This window comes from Dermacentor albipictus, chromosome 1, assembly GCF_038994185.2.
Source record: "Dermacentor albipictus isolate Rhodes 1998 colony chromosome 1, USDA_Dalb.pri_finalv2, whole genome shotgun sequence".
Classification (NCBI taxonomy): Eukaryota; Metazoa; Arthropoda; class Arachnida; order Ixodida; family Ixodidae; genus Dermacentor; species Dermacentor albipictus.
The window spans coordinates 282,756,286-282,774,751 of NC_091821.1; the positions used below are offsets into that span (position 1 = coordinate 282,756,286).

The window sequence follows — 18,466 nt, forward strand, 5'->3', positions numbered from 1 at the left end:
TGCACCCGCCATCTCCTGTTACAGTATGAGCACCGATATGCCTAATTAGTGTACTGGCAGACCTTCCAAGCTTTTGCGGATGTGCCTGCGATTATTTTAGCCCTTAAAAGGCCCCTCACCAAGTGTGGCCATTTTGAGTGACAAGCGCCATGGATACTATGTGCGCTAACGATCGTATCTGCTAAGTATTGCATCGCTATGCGCCGCAGAAAGAGCTGAAATTTCAAACCGGATGCCGTCTGCTCTCTTCCCTGCGGGCGCTGTGCTCCCAGTCGGAGAGCGGACGTAATCGCACAAGTACACCTATGTACATCGCGCTGCTGTGATGTTGTTCGTAGTGACACGTGACTTCGAGAATTATTCACGGCAACATCCGTTGTTCGTGTTATCTGTTGCTTAATCAACAAATTAAAGTTAAGAGAAATAATAAAATACACAAACCGAATGTCTGCGTGTTCTTGTTTTACTTCGCACCGCTGCAAGAGATGTACTTCCATTTTCCCTGCATCTTCCCATGTCGTGCACAGGGTTCGCACAGCCCCTTGAAACCCTTGAATATCCTTCATATTGACAGTATAAGTTCAGGGGCCCTTGAAACTACTTGAATACCCGTGAGCTCCTTGTATTCCTTGAAAATCCCGAGGGATTTGTTCCGATAGAGAAAATTAACGACGTACCTCTGCAAGTCACGCTGAATTTAAAGGCCCTTTCGCTTACGAATGCCCATGAAAACAAGCTGTGTTGACTAAAGGGCAACATCAAGAAGCTTCGGTTTTAAATCCCGCAGCCCCTACGTCGTCTAGCAACTAATATGCATCGGAAATCGAATCCAATCCAATGCGAGGCATATCGCTCGGTCGGTTACAGTACCTAGAATATACTCTAGTGCACCGTCCACCGAGCGTCTGCAACGCGCGACGTTGGCACGGGCAGCGATGCCTGCCGCCGCGGGCCACCAGGCGGTGATGCCTGTCGGCACCATGCTAAACCGTGGGGAGTTCGAATGGCGTTCGTTTGCGATGCGTTGATTGCAATGCGTAGTTCAGTTCGCGCCTTGCTGCCGCTTTTGTTGCAGTCTTTTCTTCTTGTGAGTGGGTGTTTTGCGTCTATGTGTGCGCTCGTCTGTCAAAAGAAACTTTAAACAGGTCGCGAAACTGCGATTTCCCAGACAGACGTGGAAAGAAACGGCTCCTCTCATTACCCAGCACGTCCGCAGACCCCGAATGTATCGCGGATTGAGACAAGAACATAACAGAGGCAGATCGCCGGGCAATTGGGGAGGCTCGCGTCGTGTCTCGCTGAAGTCCGCCCATGCCTCAGCATGGTCCGGCACAGTCTCGTAGTACAGCGAACCAAGCGGCCGGTGGCGGCAGGCGTCACTCTCAGTGCTACCGCGACACCTGCGCTCGGCGCACTAGTGAGTGCTGTTTTAGGCACTATAGTTGGACCGTCTGTCGGCCTCGTGCGCGCCATTTCAGCGAAGTTCGCGTTTGCGTTGTGTGTTTGCTTTGACAAGATGCCGGGTGGGAAGTGCAAGTTTCAGTCTGCGTGGCTGCAACATACGGACTATCGTCACTGGGTGAGACCGGAACCAAGCGATCCTTATCGAGCAAAGTGCGCAATATGTCAGAAGACGGTCGACATTGCAAGGATGGGAGAATCTGCCTTGAAGAGCCACCAGAAAGGCGCGAAGCACCGATCCAAAACTGCAGCAGGTGAGGGCTGCTCATCCGTCGCAAGTTTCGTGCAAGCGGGAAATCTGACGTCCGCGGCTCCGTGTAAGCGTGAAACCACGGCAACTTCCTCTTGGGCTGCGACACTTGACGAAGACTGCAGAAAGCATGGTTCCGTGATCGAAGCCGTGATTTTGTGGACGATGAAAGTTGTGTCGTCACACTACTCCTACAGCTCCAGTGGATCCATTTCCCAGCTATTCCAAAAGATGTTTCCAGATAGCGAGGTCGCGAGAAGCTTCACTTGCTCTGAGAAAAAATGCGCGTATGTCGCGTGCAACGGTCTACGCCCATTTTTCACTTCGCAGGTACAACATATGATGGAGAAGTCTGACAATTTTGTTGTGCTTTTTGACGAAACCTTGAATGAATACCTGCAAAGAAAACAACTTGATGTTCACGTCAGATTGTGGAACAACTGTGAGGTGGCAACCAGATACCTGACTTCAACATTCATGGGTCACAGCACAGCGGACGACCTTATGCAGAAGTTGACGGAAACACTCGCGTCTTTTCCCCTGAGCAAGATTGTGCAGCTCTCGATGGACGGCCCGAATGTCAACTGGAGTCTTTTCAAAAAGTTGCAGCAGTACGTGAAGAATGACTTTCAAGTTCAGTGCTTGGATATTGGTTCATGTGGCTTGCGCACAGTGCATAATGCTTACAAAGCAGGAATGCATGCGACGAACTGGCCAGTTGACACCTTTCTTTCGAGCTTATTCTCACTCTTCCATGATGCACCGGCCCACCGTGAAGATTTTGTTGAAGAAACAAGGAGCAAGCTGTTTCCACTTCCTTTCGTACCCCACCGTTGGGTCGAGAACGTGCCAGTACTGGAGAGAGCCCTGGCTATGTGGGAGCATTAGAGGCACTACACCGAAGCAGTGAGCGACCATAGGCTACCCTTGCCGAAATGTAGAGCGTATGAGAACGTCAGTGATTTTCTAAAGGACCAGCTTGCACTTGCGAAACTGAACTTTTCCCTAAACATTGCAATGGTTGTGCAGCCTTTCTTGACTGTTTTTCAGAGTGATTCTCCAAAGACATTTTTTTTAGCGAAAGAGCTCGAAACTGTCTTGAGGAGCCTCCTTGCAAAGTTCATGAAGCGCTCAGTGTTGACAGAAGCCACGAGCATCACGAAACTACTGCGAATTGATGTTCATGATACTGCCAATTACACGTCACTTGAGAAGGTGGACGTTGGACAAGTGGCTGAGATCTTAAAGAACGGAAAAGCAAGTGCCAAGTGTGATTTTGAATTTAGGGATGAGTGTCGGAAGTTCATTGTGAACATGACCCTGAAAATCATGGAGAGAAGTCCTATTAGGTACCCTCTCGTTCGAGGGTTGTCATGTTTCGACCCCAGGGAGATGTCAAAGACAGAAATGTGCCTTGGGAAGCTGAAAGTTGTTCTTAACTGTTTAATTGACAGCAAGCTTCTTTCTGAGCACAAAAGCGATATTGTGTGTGCTCAATACATTCAGTTCTGCCAAGAGAAACGGCATGAACTGCAAAACTATGAAAGAGACCAGGAACGCCTTGACGTTCTCTTCGTGCGCCTTTTGAAGCATGACCCGGCGTTCTCGATGTTGTGGGAAGTACTGAAGGTCCTTCTCTTGCTTAGCCATGGGCAGGCGTCAGTAGAAAGAGGTTTCAGTGTAAACAAGCAGATCGCGGTCGAAAATATGGCAGAGCTCTCGTATATCTCACAACGAGTCATCTGCGAGGCCGTGAAAACCCACGGTGGGCTGCTTAACGTTCCGCTGTCGAAAGAACTGAAGTCATCAGTGCGCCAAGCCAGGCATAGGTATGCGTTATACATGGACGAACAGAAGAAGCAAGCTGTAGCACAGCAGGTAACCTTGAAGAGAAAAGAACTTGAGCTAGAGCTACAGAGCATGCGAGAGAAGAAGACAAAGCTCCAAAAAACTCGTTAAGTGCTTGCAGGAGTCAGCAGATCGCTTTTCAGAAGACGCCGAAGCAAAAAATGACCTGACTTGTCTTGTCAAGGCGAACAGTTTCCGTCGAACAGCCAAAGAAAAAGAAGCGGAGATAACAGCTCTTGAAAGAGAAATTAATGCGAAAATAGGGCTCCTTTCCTAAGTAATGTGAGGAAATAAAATTATGCTAACACTCCTTGAATTCTGCCTTTTGCATCCTTGAAATTCTTGAAATGTCCTTGAATTTTCAGTCAAATATTGTGTACGAACCCTGCGTACAGTTGCATGTGCGGACAATGAAATTATCTTATTTTCTACAATGTTCAATCGTGCGATCATGATCTATGATCTGCGTGTGTCTTTTTCAGTATTCATGTAGCACTGGCTTATGCCGCTACTCAGTTGTTCTCGTGCGTAGCATGCAAAATCGTGTGCTGCACGAAACGAGACAAACGCAACAGCTCGTGCGCGACGCCGTCAGCAGAAGTGCATTGCACAGCAAAAAGTTGAGGGAAAAAATGAAGGTGGGCCCGTGACATATGCGTCACGTGATCCTCGAGCTTCAATATGGGGAAATGTAGGGAAAGAATTTCGTTTGCGGAAGCTAGAGGGGGCAAGTGTAAAGAGTGTCTCACTTGGCAATGGCCCTCGCCTCCTGAAATCATGGGTTCGCGGCACTGAAGTAGAAATATTTCAGTTTTTGAAATTATTCTATAATAGCCGAGATAGAACTATCTCGGCTATTATAGACCAATTTCAAAAATTCTTGCAGCAGAACGCTCCTTAGAGGGCACGTAACAACTTCTAGCGTATAACCGAGTGGCTTGGTCAGGGGGCCCTTTAAGGGCACTAAAAGACACGCATTCATTTTTCGGACGTTTTCGCAGCCTCTTGGGAGTACGAAAAATTGGTCGTTGACTGTACAACTGACTAAGAGGATGCTTGAACTGGTCCATGGGGCAAACGCGCGGAGGAAGGAGGGCGAGAACAGAAACGACCTACGCATTGAGGAATGAACGGGAAAGGAAGTGTGCCGCGGCTTTTTTGAAGGAACTTGAGCTCAGAAAACAAAGTGTTGACTGACGCCGAGATGTAGGTGTCCCTCATCCAAACCAAAATAAACTCTTTAAAGGAGTGAAACACAACACTGAAGTATTGTGCATGGGCTGAGAGTATGTCAGGAAAATTGAGGTTTACTTACCAACTGTTGAGAGAGAATCTCACTTGTGACAAAGTTCAGGCCTCATACCAATGAGCTTGCTATCAGTTGATAGAAATTGCTCATATTTGAAAATATTTGTTTTTGTATGCATCTCCTTTTTGTTCGTATTTCAGAACGTGCGACTCGATTTGCATTGGTGCTTACCATTTTTTAAAGATACTTTATTCGCTGTGCATTTTACTAACCCCACCCTTCTGTATTTTTTTAAAAATAAGATAAACAGTAGTCCTTACTATTCAAACTGTATTAAGTAGTGTTTTTTTTTTAATTTTTAACATGCTTACTAAAGAGTGGCAGCATCAGGCGACATGGTGTCAACCCATCTTGACATAAAACAAAGTTCTGTGTCACTCAGGGAATTTTGCAAGGTCACTGGGGGAAAACCTGGAAAACTCAGGGAAGTTGGAAATGTCAACTTGGTAGACGCCGTGGTTGTATGCAGTTATTTTCGCTGGTTATATAGTGGAGTACACTTGAAACAATATCAAGAAGAATAAAAATATTATCGCTATAACTGATCATTGTTGTATGTGGACTGCCGCAAAAAAAAATGTTGCCGAACATACCTTTGTAGCCCTGAAACGAAATTTGCCACTTCACTAAAAAGTAGACATTGTAGAAAGCAGGCTATAAAAAATAAAATGTTTATGTATACCTCTAAACAGTGTGTCAAGCATTAGGCGCGCTGAAATAAAAATTCGTACTTGCTTTCATGGCAGTTTAAGGGGGGATGCGGCCCTCGAAAACCGAAAAATCGCAAAAAAGTTGATTTTTGAAAAATAATATTTTTGGGTTGTATGACTCATAAACTACCTGTTCTGTAATTATCAGCACCTAATTCAACCGCAAAGTGCAAAAAAAAAATGCTACTTTTGAGGCCACTGCAACCAACAAAACACTTGCAAATGCCGAAATGAAGTCAAGCTTCGCGCGCGCCATTCCCGGCCCATGCGGTCTGTCCGCACCATCTTGGTGTCGTTTTAACCGTGAATTCTTTGTCTCTGTTTTGCCGCCTTGCAAAATGCCATCGTCGGCGTGGTTGAGGCGTCATTGGCGTTTCCCCGCGATGTGATGCGGAGTGCTGACTGGCCGGAGCAGCGCGTTCAAATCCCTTGGGCTAAAGCGCGCCTGCCATTGTCTGCTGCGCGGGCGGCGGCGGCTGCTCCCTTTGATGTCGCGCCCGCCGTGCTTGCGTCATTGTTGCCCCATGCTCCGTCCGCCTCAGCATGAGCTTGTGAGCAGCTCATCGCCTGGTGCTATCTTTTAGATTATTTTCTCAGCTTTCTTTTTTTCGCTAGTTCTTTGCTGCATGCGATGCCGTCAAAGCCCAAGACAGTGCAGATGTTCGGTGCGCGGGAGTGCGATATGCGTCTTGTACGAGCATCGAACTTCCGATCTTCCGCAGCGAGTGCCGACTGTGTAGACGCTTTTCAGTGGCGGAACTGTGCTGTCGGCTGTCGCAAGTAGAAAATCCGACGCATTGAGTGGGCCTGGAGCTGCAAGAGTTAGTTAGAAGCTTCGCAGGAGCTTTCTAATAAAAAACACGTGTTCAACTTTGAGGCCTGTTTTCTCGGAATTGATTTTTTTCGCTAGCAGTGGTGCTGGGGAAGGCGATACATCAAAAACCACTCTCCAGATTTGTATGCCGTTTTTTTCATTCTGTTCCTGAATGACTTTGCCAAGGGGTAACAGGCTTCTTTTTTTTTAAAGCTGGTACAGGTAATTTATAATAAGCAATTCATCTTTGATGAATGTGGCCCTCACTGGCTACCTCAAATTCAAAGTTGTCTTAAAATTTTTTGGAGGGGAAATTAAAGAAAAGGGCTCTTTAGCCCCCTGGGATATCTATTAAGGGATCATCACAGTGAATTTCAGCTTCCTGCGATGTCCTGGCATTTCTCCAGGTTCTTCCTCAGGCATATACGTGAACCACCTAGCTAGACCTCAATAACTCTGGAACTAATAAACACATCTTTGTGAAACTTTGCAGTTCCTTATAGTTCGGTGGTGTGAACGTAGCCTGAAAGGTTCATCCGGATATCTTAAAAAATAAAATATTTCGGTCTCCAGGGTATGTAGTCTCTCCCCTTAAGGCTCACAAACACTGTATGCATAGCGACCAGCAGCTGTGCAAACACTGGCGGCAATAATTTAGTGCGCGCAAAATCAGCGAGCAGCTCAATTGACGACAGCGGACTTTACATCTGGGTCAAAGACGGGCCATTGACAATCTCGTAGTCACTGCCGCTTCTTTTGTCACTTTCATTGCACAATGCCACTGTCAACGATTGCCTCATCGGAGATATCTTTGCTGAACGAGACAGCAGTATCTGCACTGAGAAACTCCTCCATTGAAACGCCACCTGTTTCATTGTCAGCAGCCACGGGCTTCTAGAGCTTGTTAATGTCAGTAGCTTCTACAGTATTGGTTACACTATCGCAGTAGGTTTTGCCCAGGTGCGCGATGCCTGCTTTTTCCAGTGATTGGCATGGCCACTGGTTCCTGCCTTTATGATCGCAGCGCTCGCAGTTTTTGGAATCATCAATATCATCGACTGCGCGAGCTCGTACTTCTCCAAGTCTTGCAAAATTTGCAGCCTTGTCTCAAGTGACCCAGCTTTCTACTTTGTTGGTGCCAGCTACAATCTGCAGCGAATTTCCGCACTCCCTGAGATAGATGAAGGGAGAGATTGTAGAACCGTTTTGCTTTTAGCCTTTCTAGGGCGCAGCTCTTAGGTGGCTGTTCCTGCAGCAAGCGCCGGTGTACTCGGCTCGACTGAGCGAACGAGCACATCGAAAGATGAAAGAGCGAACGCGGAGCGCAGTGGGGGATGAAAGACGACAAGAGTGCACGCCCAATGGACAACAGACAATCGTAGGACGTCCTTCATATCAAGGTGCCGGACATTAAGAATGTCCGCAGAATGTACGAAAAAATTCATGGGACGTACTAATGGATGTTCGGAGGACTATAAGGTGCAAAGGAATTGTGCACCCTGGGCTAGTGCAACGAACATCAAAAACGGATGTTCGGATGTTTACAAATTTTGGACCTCTTTTTATATGTCTAACCGATGTCTGCGGGATATTCAAATGTCAGCAACGAATGAACAGGAAAGCTGCCAACTGGAAAATTTATTTTCCTAAATAGAAATATGCACACACCAGAACAGTGGCACTAATCTAAATAGTGGTCACTGTTTTTTAAATTTCCATGTAAATTTGCCCACTAGAACACCAGCTTTTTATTTATACATCACTGTCTTACTGTATGCTCTGTCAGAGCCTTTTGCGCTATTTATTTTGCGAGTATACAGTCATCATTAGGAATATTTGTGTAGAAGTCACCATCAGCATATGCGATAGGCAAAGTTTCAGGGTTGCTAGAATTTGCATTCATGTGAATGGATTGTGTAACATTTATTTGACCTTGTTGTAGTGTTTTTACACACACTATTGCAAATTAGGTGCCACCACACAAAGTGCAAATGATGTATGGAATAGGCACTGGCTGACTAGTAGATATACCGTAAAAACCCGCAAATAATAAGAGGATTTTTTCCTATTATTCTCCACCCAAATTTTCGCCTCATGCTATATGTGGATCCAAACAAAAATTTCAGTAAAAAATTTGGGCTAGAAGTTTTGGTTTTGTTATTGCTGCGTGGCTATGGCTTGACTTCGTTATTGCCGCATGGCTATGGCTTGGCTTCCTTATTGCTGCATGGCTACGGCTTGGTTTTGTTATTGCTGCGTGACTACAGCATTGTTTCTTTATTGTTGAATGCGCACCTTGGCAGCATATGTGCAAACCACGCTTCGCGAAGTGCACCTTTTTTTATTCCGCATTGAAGGAACAAGATGTCCGGACCACGAAAACACTACTTGGCTGCTTTCAAGAGAGAGGTTATTTTCGCCGCACAGCAGATCGGCAACAGTGTGGCCGGGAGGCAGTTTGGAGTCAACAGGCATCAACGAGGGATGCATTCGCGGATGGCGTCAACAGAAGGAAGCCCTTTTTGCGTGCAGCGGAATGCGAAGAAGCTTTCGCAGCCCGAAGGGTGGGACGTTCCCGGAAATCAAACTCGCCCTGATGGAGTTCGTACGCCAACAGCAAGCCGCGCATCTAGCTGTGAACATGGAGCTTATGTAGGCAAAAGCTATAGAGCTTGCAAGAGAAAAGGGGTTACCGAGCTCTGCCTTCGAAGTGATCAAGCACTGGATTTATCACTACATGTGCTGTGCTGGTTTTTTCTTACGCCGCTGAACTTCGATTTTGCAAAAGCTGCCTGAATCGTTTGAAGAGCTGCTTGTGGCTTTCCAGTGCCACATTATTTCGCTGCGCAAGTCCATAAACTTCCAGCTAGGGCAAATTGGCAATGCTGACCAAATGCTGGTGTATCTGAACATGCCATCACCTCTCACCGTGCACGAAAAGGGCTCTAAACAAATTTATGTCCGGTCCACTGGCAACGAGAAAACTCGAGTTACCGGCATGTTGTCGTGCACAGCAGACGGACGCAAGCTTCCGTCTTACGTCGTCTTCAAGAGCAAGACAGTGCCTAAAGGTGAGGAGCTGCCAAAAAATGTGGTCGTGAGATGCCATGAGAAAAGCTGGATGAAAGAGAATCTTGTGCTCGACTGGATAAAGTCTGTCTGGTGTAGGCGGCCCGGCGCACTGTGTCGTTCCCGTCTATCCTCGTGCTTGGACGCATTTCGTTGCCATTTGCCCGACTCCGTGAAGAGGCTGTTGCGTGAATCTGACACTGAACTCGTTATCCCGGGTGGAATGACGTCTCAGTTGCAGCCTCTAGATGTTTGCGTGAACAAGCCTTTAAGGACGTGGTCAAGCGGTGTTACGCAGATTGGATACGCTCAGGTGAGCCTGCAGTGACGCCGACCGGGTGGCTGAAGCGGGCTTTGCCAGCTGTGCTATGCAAGTAGATAGTGGATGCATGGGCCAGCATACCAGAGGACTTTGTCACGCATTCAAGAAGTGTAGCGTCTCGAACGTGCTCGATGGCACTGAGGATGAGCACCTCTGGGAAGATATGTCTGACAACGAACTATCTGAAGAGAACGCAGCTGAGGAAGCCAGCGATTGAAGTGTGGAGTGCAATTTAAATGATTCTTTTCCCTGAGTTTTCATAACTTGTATTATATGAGGATAAAACTTTCTTCCCATTTTGCATCCCAAAAATTTGACCTCGTACTATATGTGGGTTTGTATTATACGCGGGTTATTATGGTACATAAAGAGAAAAAGGCAGTGCACAAGGGCAGGAATTGTCATGGATAGAGTGACACACGTACTGTTCGTCTTACTACTACTTTTCTGGTGTACAGATTATTTGCATTTCGAAAAGAAAAATTATTTTCCTATGTGGCAGCAGTCATCTTCAACCTTTTCTGAGCATTTACCGCATATACAGTTAAACATGGATATAACAAAATTGACAAATGGTCGAAAGTGTTCGTTGCAATGACGTTTTCGTTATGTGCAGTTTAAGCATGAAAATCCGAAAAAGAAATGCACAAATTGAACAGAAGGGTAATGGGAAGTACTCACTCAATACGCATTTATTTAGCGCCAAAAAACTGTTATTTTGCTGTACAGTGAAACCTTGTTAAACCGTAGTTGGCCGGAGCTCGGAAAAAGTACGTACTAAACGGTAGTACTGTTTAACCGAATAGCATGAGATCGCCCACTTACCTGTCGAAAACGGAACTCGGAGAGAGTGCGAAGAAAGGGGAAAAAAGAAACATGCAGTATTTATTCACTTTGCGCGACAAAAGTGTTATTTTCGTTTGATGCCGCGGCGGCTTAGTTGACGGCAGCGGCCTCAAACTTACTGAAGATGCGTGACAGCCCCCTTTTCTTGGCAAACACTCGCATGGCAGATTCCTCGTCGGCGTTAGGTATTTTCCGTGCACGTGCGCAGTAGTGCTGCAGAAGTCCCGGGGGCGCCTTTTTCATTGCTGGGTGCCAGAGTTTGGAATACTTTTCATTTTGAATAGAGTTACGCTATCGCGCCCCTGTTCTCGTTGCAACGATTGCATTCACGAGGCTGACGTAACGCGCAGCTTATGCCACTGTTGGGCCTGAATCGCCCATGCAGTCGCTTTCCATGTCGTCCTCATCAGTGTCGCAGTCGACACTTCGGCAACAACACAGGCAACGATGGTGAAAACTCGAACCTCATAGCCGACATGTCTTCGTGGTTGCAGCAGCGCTGCCGAGCAACGTCTTCGCATTCCAAATGCCATACATTGTTGTCAACAGCAGATCCCTGTTGCGTGCCAGCGCCGTCTTCTTCGTGTCACGTTCGATAGTACGGGCGATGCTTAATTTTTCATCTATGCTGAGCACCCGGCGTCTTTTTTATCTGAGCTCCGGAACGACGCGCGTCCTCGCTTGCACGACGCCATAACGCTCTCTGGCACGGCGTCGAAATTATGTTGATGTTGATGTGGCTTCACATGCAAACGCACAGGGCGCTTGAAGGCCGTTCTGATCTCTGAGGCTTGTTGTTCTGCCGGGTCGCCCGATGGAGACGGCACACCGGCGTGTTTGCACGACGAAAAGTTGAAATACTACATTTTAACCGATACGTACGCAATAAGCTGGTACGGTTTATGCGAATACAAAACATATTATGTTCAATGGCCGCTGAGCCGGGCATTTGACTTTACTACTTTTAAAACGAAACTACTGTTTAAGCGGGTACGGTTTAACGAGGTTTTACTGTACTGCCTAATTGTGAGGGGCGGCAACACTAAATGTTCGTAAGACATCAAGGTACACAATACTATACCAGCATCGTCTATCGAGCCCATGACGCGGTGCAAAACCGCAATGGCATCCAGTAGTACTTCTTTCGTGGAAGGCAAAGCACGTGAGGAATCGACCTCCGAAGATTCGTCGTCGTCACTGTGATATCATATACTTTCCACCAGCGCCTCATCCGAGATCGCTTCCGTATGACGGCGCAGTAGTTCGCATACCAAAAAATCGCAAAGCTGCACGTCGTTCGGGGCTGCTCCATTTGTGCGCAGTGAAACCCAAGCTTCGGCGAGATCCGGCGTTTCTGAAAGCTCTTCTTCACTGTCAGTTTCCGCAGCCTGAACCTCTTTTGTGATCCGGGAGTTACCGAAGCAATTCATAATAATATCTGCACTTGTTTCTCGCCAGGATGCTTGAAGCATCTCAACTGCTTGAAAAATGTCCAGCTTTGTTTCCTGCTGAAGATGAATGTTTGGAAGCAGCCTTTGGATTAGTCTATGCCAGTAGGAACCCTTCACGCTGTTAATAATTCCTCTGTCAAGGGGCTGAATGAGCGAGGTACGGTTTGTGGGTAAAAACTGGAGTTCAATGTTAGACAGGTCGAGGCCTTCAACATGGTGTGCAGTACAGTTGTCTACGAATAGACAAATTCTGCAGCCCTGTTTCTTGATATCTTTGTTGAACTCTCTCAATCAGTAACTAAGTATGCCCCATGTCATCCATGCTTTCGCATCTGCCATGTATTTCACAGGCATTCTGCGTGTCCTTTTGAAGCATCTGGGTAGGGCGCTTTTGCTGATAACCAGTGGGACCTGCGTGTTGCTTCCGTCACTAGTATGGCGTCAAAAACAAAGTGACAAACGGTGACCACAACTCCACGAGACACGAAAAGCAGTCCTTTTCTTCTTAGTAGTGTCACCTGGTGTCAGGCTAACAAAGTGAAGTGCAGAGACTTCTGTAGCTTCCAAAGAGTGGTGCAGCCACCGCACCGCCGGCAACTCGCAAGCGGTGGCAACGTTACTTAGAGCGAGCGGCGGGATGTTTGAAGGGAGGAGGAAATAAGGACACGGTCGTGGTGACGCTTCGCCGGGCTGCCTGATGGGTTGCAGAATCAAGCTTCGTTCCCTTCTTAAGATCACTATCATCAAGAATCGCATTGCCGGCCGGCTCAATGGATGCAGGGGGTGCCTCAATGCGCTTATAGCACATCTTCCTCTTCACAATCACACTTTCTCTCGGCCGGCTCCAGGAACAGAGGGGTTGCCTCAGTGTGCATATAGACACGCGTGGACAAGCATCGTCCCTCCCTACTTTTTGCACCAACGGCGCTCTGCAGAAGCCTCGCCTCGTTGTTGCTGGGGCTACTACGTGCGCGCCAAGCACGATGACACTGCTGCGCGCTCCGTCATCGGCAAGGCAATCGCAGGAGATGTGTACGGCTGCTGCTTTCCCTAAAATAACAAATTTTAGGGCAAAATGCACTAGGTGTTCGGCGAAGGGAATTTGTTATTTTTAAGGTGTCTCCTACCGCCACTTTGTTACATAGAGGTCACAAACACATGTGCTTCTATGAAGTGACGGCGGGGAATAAAATAACTTCGGAATATCAAGGAATTCGTTGTATGGAGGTTCATTATGGGTGGGTTTAACTGTAGTGGAGCTTACTCTATCACTAAAGCTCTTGTCCCATTTCTGGCATATATGTGGGCACTGTTGGCTTGTGCAAACTGTAATTCCGCATGTTCCATTAAGAGAATGCACATATGGCAACAACGATTTATATCATGAATTAGGGCATCAGCAGGATAAAACAGATACACATCTTTTTATTAGTAAAAGCAGCAACAGCAAATGGCGAACTGCCACACAATAAAGCCTAACTTCATAAAGACATAAAATATTGAATACACATTGTATTGCTATAAATGGGCAGTGGTTCAGCTCTTGACCACACAGTCATGTTTTTGTTTGGTGAAAATAAAACACTGACAGAGACTGAGAAGCTACAAACATGGGTGACTGAACACATGGTATAGCTTCTCAAAAAAATAGGCAAATGGTCGACGACGACGACGACGACGATGAAGTGTTTCTATCATAGAATGCTTGTACCTTTGTCTCGCTTTGTTTATTTTCAAACTCTTGGAGCTGCCGCTCCCTTGTTGCGGCAATGGATGAAGAAGCCCTCGAAGACCTTCCTGGAGTCAAGCCATCACGTGGTGTCGCGTCCAGGAAACGTGGAAATGCGTCAAGTGAGACGGACAGCGAGGCAACCGAGTTGTACTCGGACAGCGTCGACTCGTCGGACGACGATTTCACACTTGTCATGAGCCGAACCACAAAAAGAAGACTGCTACGGAGGTCATCGTCGCCAAGTGTCTCCACCGTGAAGACAACGCCACAGCGCTGGCCGCACACCATGCTCTTCATGCCTGTGGACCCAGTGTCCAATCTGCGACTCCTAAACAGGCTAGTCGTTTCTGCGTTTCTTGAGGGAATCGCGCCAAACGAGATAAAGGACGTGAGAATAAACTCACGGAAAAATGTCCCAGCAGTAGATGTTCTACACCGTAGTGCACTGCAAAGCCTACAGCACGTAACGGAGATAGACAAAGTACAAGTTCGATCCATGATACCTACAGGCTGCAATGGCACTGTCAGCGTCATTTATGATGTCGATATTTCTATACCAACCGACGACTTACCTGTATTAATAAAGCCAACTGCAGAAGGCACTCTTATCACGCACATCACAAGACTTGGCAACACACGTGTCCTGAAGCTGTGGTTTGAGGGAGACAGCCTTTTCTCACACGTCAAAGTTGGCCACGTCCGCCATCCAGTCCACCCATACGTACCGAAGCCCCTGCAGTGCTACAAATGCTGCAAGATGGGACACGTAAAAGGTGTCTGTAGGAATAACCTCTTGTGCCCAAGGTGCGCTGAATCTCATTCAGCAGATGCCTGCCACGCAACTCTGTTGAAGTGCCCTAACTGCCATGGTACTCATGAGGCCTCGTCCAATGATTGCCCGCGGGTGAGGAATGAGCGAGCAGTGCTCAAACGTATGGTACGGGACCATTCAACACACAGAGAGGCTGCCGCTGCTCTCAGGCGACGACGAAATCGCCATCGAAGAGCATCACGAAGAGTAACATCGACTGAAAGATATACACCATCATCTTCCGGCAAAGTGGCTACCGTATCAACGCCGACTTCCACAAAGACAGACACTGCGACAACGAAGAAAGGGGCGAGACTAGCACCTCCTGAAGAGTGGCCAACACTTCCACGAGCACAACCTGCATCGGAGTCACATCAAATTGCGCCGCCCTCAATGACCTCACAAACCGAGGATGCGACGACTGAGGATCGCCAAGTCATAGTGATGCTGAAGTCACTAATGGACGCCATGCGCATTTCACTGAGCAGCATGAAAACCCCGTCGGCACAGAGCGCACTGCAGGTGCTGTACACCTTGAGTCCGGTGCTTGCGGCTCTAGGGTAAAACCACGGCCCGAAAATTGCTGTCGTTTCAAGAGGAGGTCAAGAATGCATCTGTCTTTCAATGGAACGCCAGAGGGCTTAAGTCACGCATGTCCGACTTCATACAGTTTGTATTTACGCACCAATTCCCCATTATCGTGATTTGCGAGCCCAACCTGTCAGCTCCCATCAGACGGTCTGGGTATGAGTACTTTATGTCCTCTGCCCACGGAGAGTGCAGCAAGGTCGTTGTGTTTATACGCCGTGACTTGACTTATATACATCACACAGTGCCTCCTGATTAAGCAAATCAATACGTTTGCTTAACAGTGAAGAAGAAAAAGCTCACGTTCACAATTCTTGGAGCCTATTTATCTCCAACAAGCCGTCTAGATTGTGAGCGCTTACGGGGAATTTTGATACTTTTTGTGCGCAAACAAACAGGGACGAAGAATAGGGGCAACACAAGGACGAGCGCTTGTCCTTGTGTTGCCCCTATTCTTCGTCCCTGTTTGTTTGCGCACAAAAAGTATCAATATGAATATGTTCCAACTAGGCCGACTCGCAGTTATGCTTCGGGGAATTTTGACATCGTCTCCACAGCCGTGGGTGCTCACTGGGGACTTTAACGCCCACCATTACCTATGGGGAAGCTCCAAAGTGAACTCTAGAGGCAGAAAGTTGGTGTCCTTTGCCTATGAACTGGAATTTTGCCTGTCAAACGATGGAAGCCCTATTTATCTGCGTGGATCAGCGTATAGTAGTTGCTTGGACCGTACCTTCGTTTCACATTCGCTTTCGAGAAGAGTGCACTGGTTTTCAGATTTAGAAATGCGGGGTAGCGACCACATCCCCACCTATTTGAAGATCGAAGGTTTGACTAGCTCCAAGTCCTCCAGAACCGTCCAGTGCACCGATTGGCCTAAATACAAAATAATAATGGAAGACAGTTGTCGTGACGGCACCTGCTATAACCTACAGGGCGCGATAAAGGATGCCATGCAAACAACCACGCATTTGCTTTCGAAGAGTTCTTCCCGCACTGATTTCGACATCGAACTAGCGAAACTTCGAGCAATTCGCCGCGTGCGGAGCGAAGATATAGATGCACGAAGTCCAATTGTGATTTGAGATTGGCTAGACGAACACAAAAGAAAATACAGCGTCACATGAACAAGCTGGCTTCACGACAATGGGTATCCTTTTGCGAGTCCCTCGATCCGCGAAAACCTTTGTCGCTTATATGGAGGACTGTTCGTGGCCTTCGCACAACCTTTGGTCAGCGCCACCCATTTAAATCTCTGGCACTCCATCTACAATGTAGAGATATTGATGTCGCTGAATCTTCCTGCAGAAAGATTGCTGGTGAAGCAAATTCCGATGGAACGGGTACGGGAACGCTCGACCACCCACCGTTTTCACGTGATCCCCGCATGGAATGCCCTTTTTCTATGGAAGAACTAGAAGCTGCGCTGGCTTTGTGCAGGCGTTCTTCAGCGCCAGGACCTGACGGCATTACATACCGTGCCCTGTGTAAGCTAGGAGACCAAGCTTGGAAGGCACTCTTGCTCCTGTACAACGACTCCTGGCAGACGGGTACAGTTCCGCAAGAATGGAAGTTGTGGGCTCTGATGTGGGATTCTCACACCGTACTCTTGGGACAAAGGAACGACAACACAGTAGTGCAAACAATCACAAGGGCATTTATTGCACCTTTCATAGATCAATGCCTGCTAGCCGAGTTGCTATCCACAAAACATGCCGATGGGCGCGCGACAAATCTAGAAGTCCGACTCACCGCGACTGGAAGCGAGCGAATATGTTCGCCCCATGCTGGATCCCAACACCTGGTCGTTCGCGTGTATGGTCACGCGAATCGTGGCGCGTTCGAAGGCGGCCACGCGAGGCGGTCTCGCAGAAGCATCGGTCGCCGCGCGCGCGGAATATCCGCGCTGTTCGCCGACCCGCCGGGAAAGAGGGTCGCTGCACGCGCGTCACGTCCGTGCTGCTTGCTGTCTCGAACCCAAGAGAGCAAGCGCCTTCCTTTCGGCGCCCAAGTAACCTCGTGGCGTTAGCAGCGCAACACTCGCGCCATCTCTCGCACTGCGCTTCAACCACTTAGACCGCGCGGGCGTCACGCAGGCCACGCGGCGAAGCGGGGGTACAGGAGACACGCTATGCGGGAAAAACATCAGGGGAGGCGCGAGGGTCGCGCATCCCCACAAAGTCAACTCGCCTCATTCCACTTCTGAAAGCTGGCAAGTCGCCTTTGGACATTTCCTCATACCGTCCGATAGCACTTGCCAGCTGTGTCGGAAAAACAATGGAAAGAATGATTTTAACACGTCTGGAATGGTACTTAGAGTACTATGAAATCTACCCAGATGCTATGGCCGGATTCAGACATGGCCGTTCGTCAACAGACAACGTTGTTGACTTGATAACATTTGTGCGACACCAAAAGGCCTGTAAGCGACTATCTGCTGCTCTGTTTCTAGACGTTAAAGGGGCTTATGATAATGTCACCCATGAAGCCATCCTTAGCACGTTAGAAGCCGTCGGACTTGGTGGTAAGATGTATATGTGGGTGTGCAGCTACTTACAGAGGAGACCATTCTATGTAGACACGGAAAGTGGCCCGACATCTGAGCATTACAGTAGCCGAGGAGTCCCTCAAGGCGGAGTGCTTAGCCCGACTCTTTTCAATCTCACCCTCTGTGGAGTAGTTGACAACCTGCCAAGCACCGTACGACTTTCCATCTATGCAGACGACATCTGCATTTGGACATCAAGCGTCACACGACTTCAGCTTCGCGCTCAGCTTCAGAAGGCTGCCACAATAACATCTTGCTACCTTCGTGAACAAGGACTTGAAATTTCATGCGGAAAGTGCGCAATGGTGGCATTCACGAGAAAGCCAATGTCTGGTTACGGCGTATCTATTAACGGACAACTTATACCATACAGCAGAAGTCACAGATTCTTGGGAGTCGTAATTGACAGAGACCTGTCTTGGACTCCGCACGTCAATTACGTGAAACAGCGGCTGACTGCTATATGTCACCTGTTCAGGTTCCTCGCAGGAAAAAATTGGGGAGTATCTGTACATGCTATGTTACAGCTGTACATGGCATTGTTCGTTGGATTCCTGCGATACAGCCTGCCTGCAATATCCAACACCTGCAAGTCTAACCTGTGTACGATACAGAGTATTCAGCCAAGCCCTTAAGATATGTCTTGGGTTACCACGCAGTGCATCAACTGGTGAAACCATTGCCCTTGCGCAGGATTACCCAATCAC

The 18,466-nt window shown here is 47.9% G+C and overlaps 1 protein-coding gene and 1 pseudogene across 5 annotated transcripts in view; both read left to right on the top strand.

Moving 5' to 3' along the window:
• The window catches only part of SMC3 (structural maintenance of chromosomes 3), a 573,351-nt gene that overhangs the window by 187,921 nt on the left and 366,964 nt on the right, over positions 1-18,466 (top strand). The window lies entirely within an intron of this gene.
• Positions 1,322-3,836, top strand: LOC139054958 (uncharacterized; annotated as a pseudogene).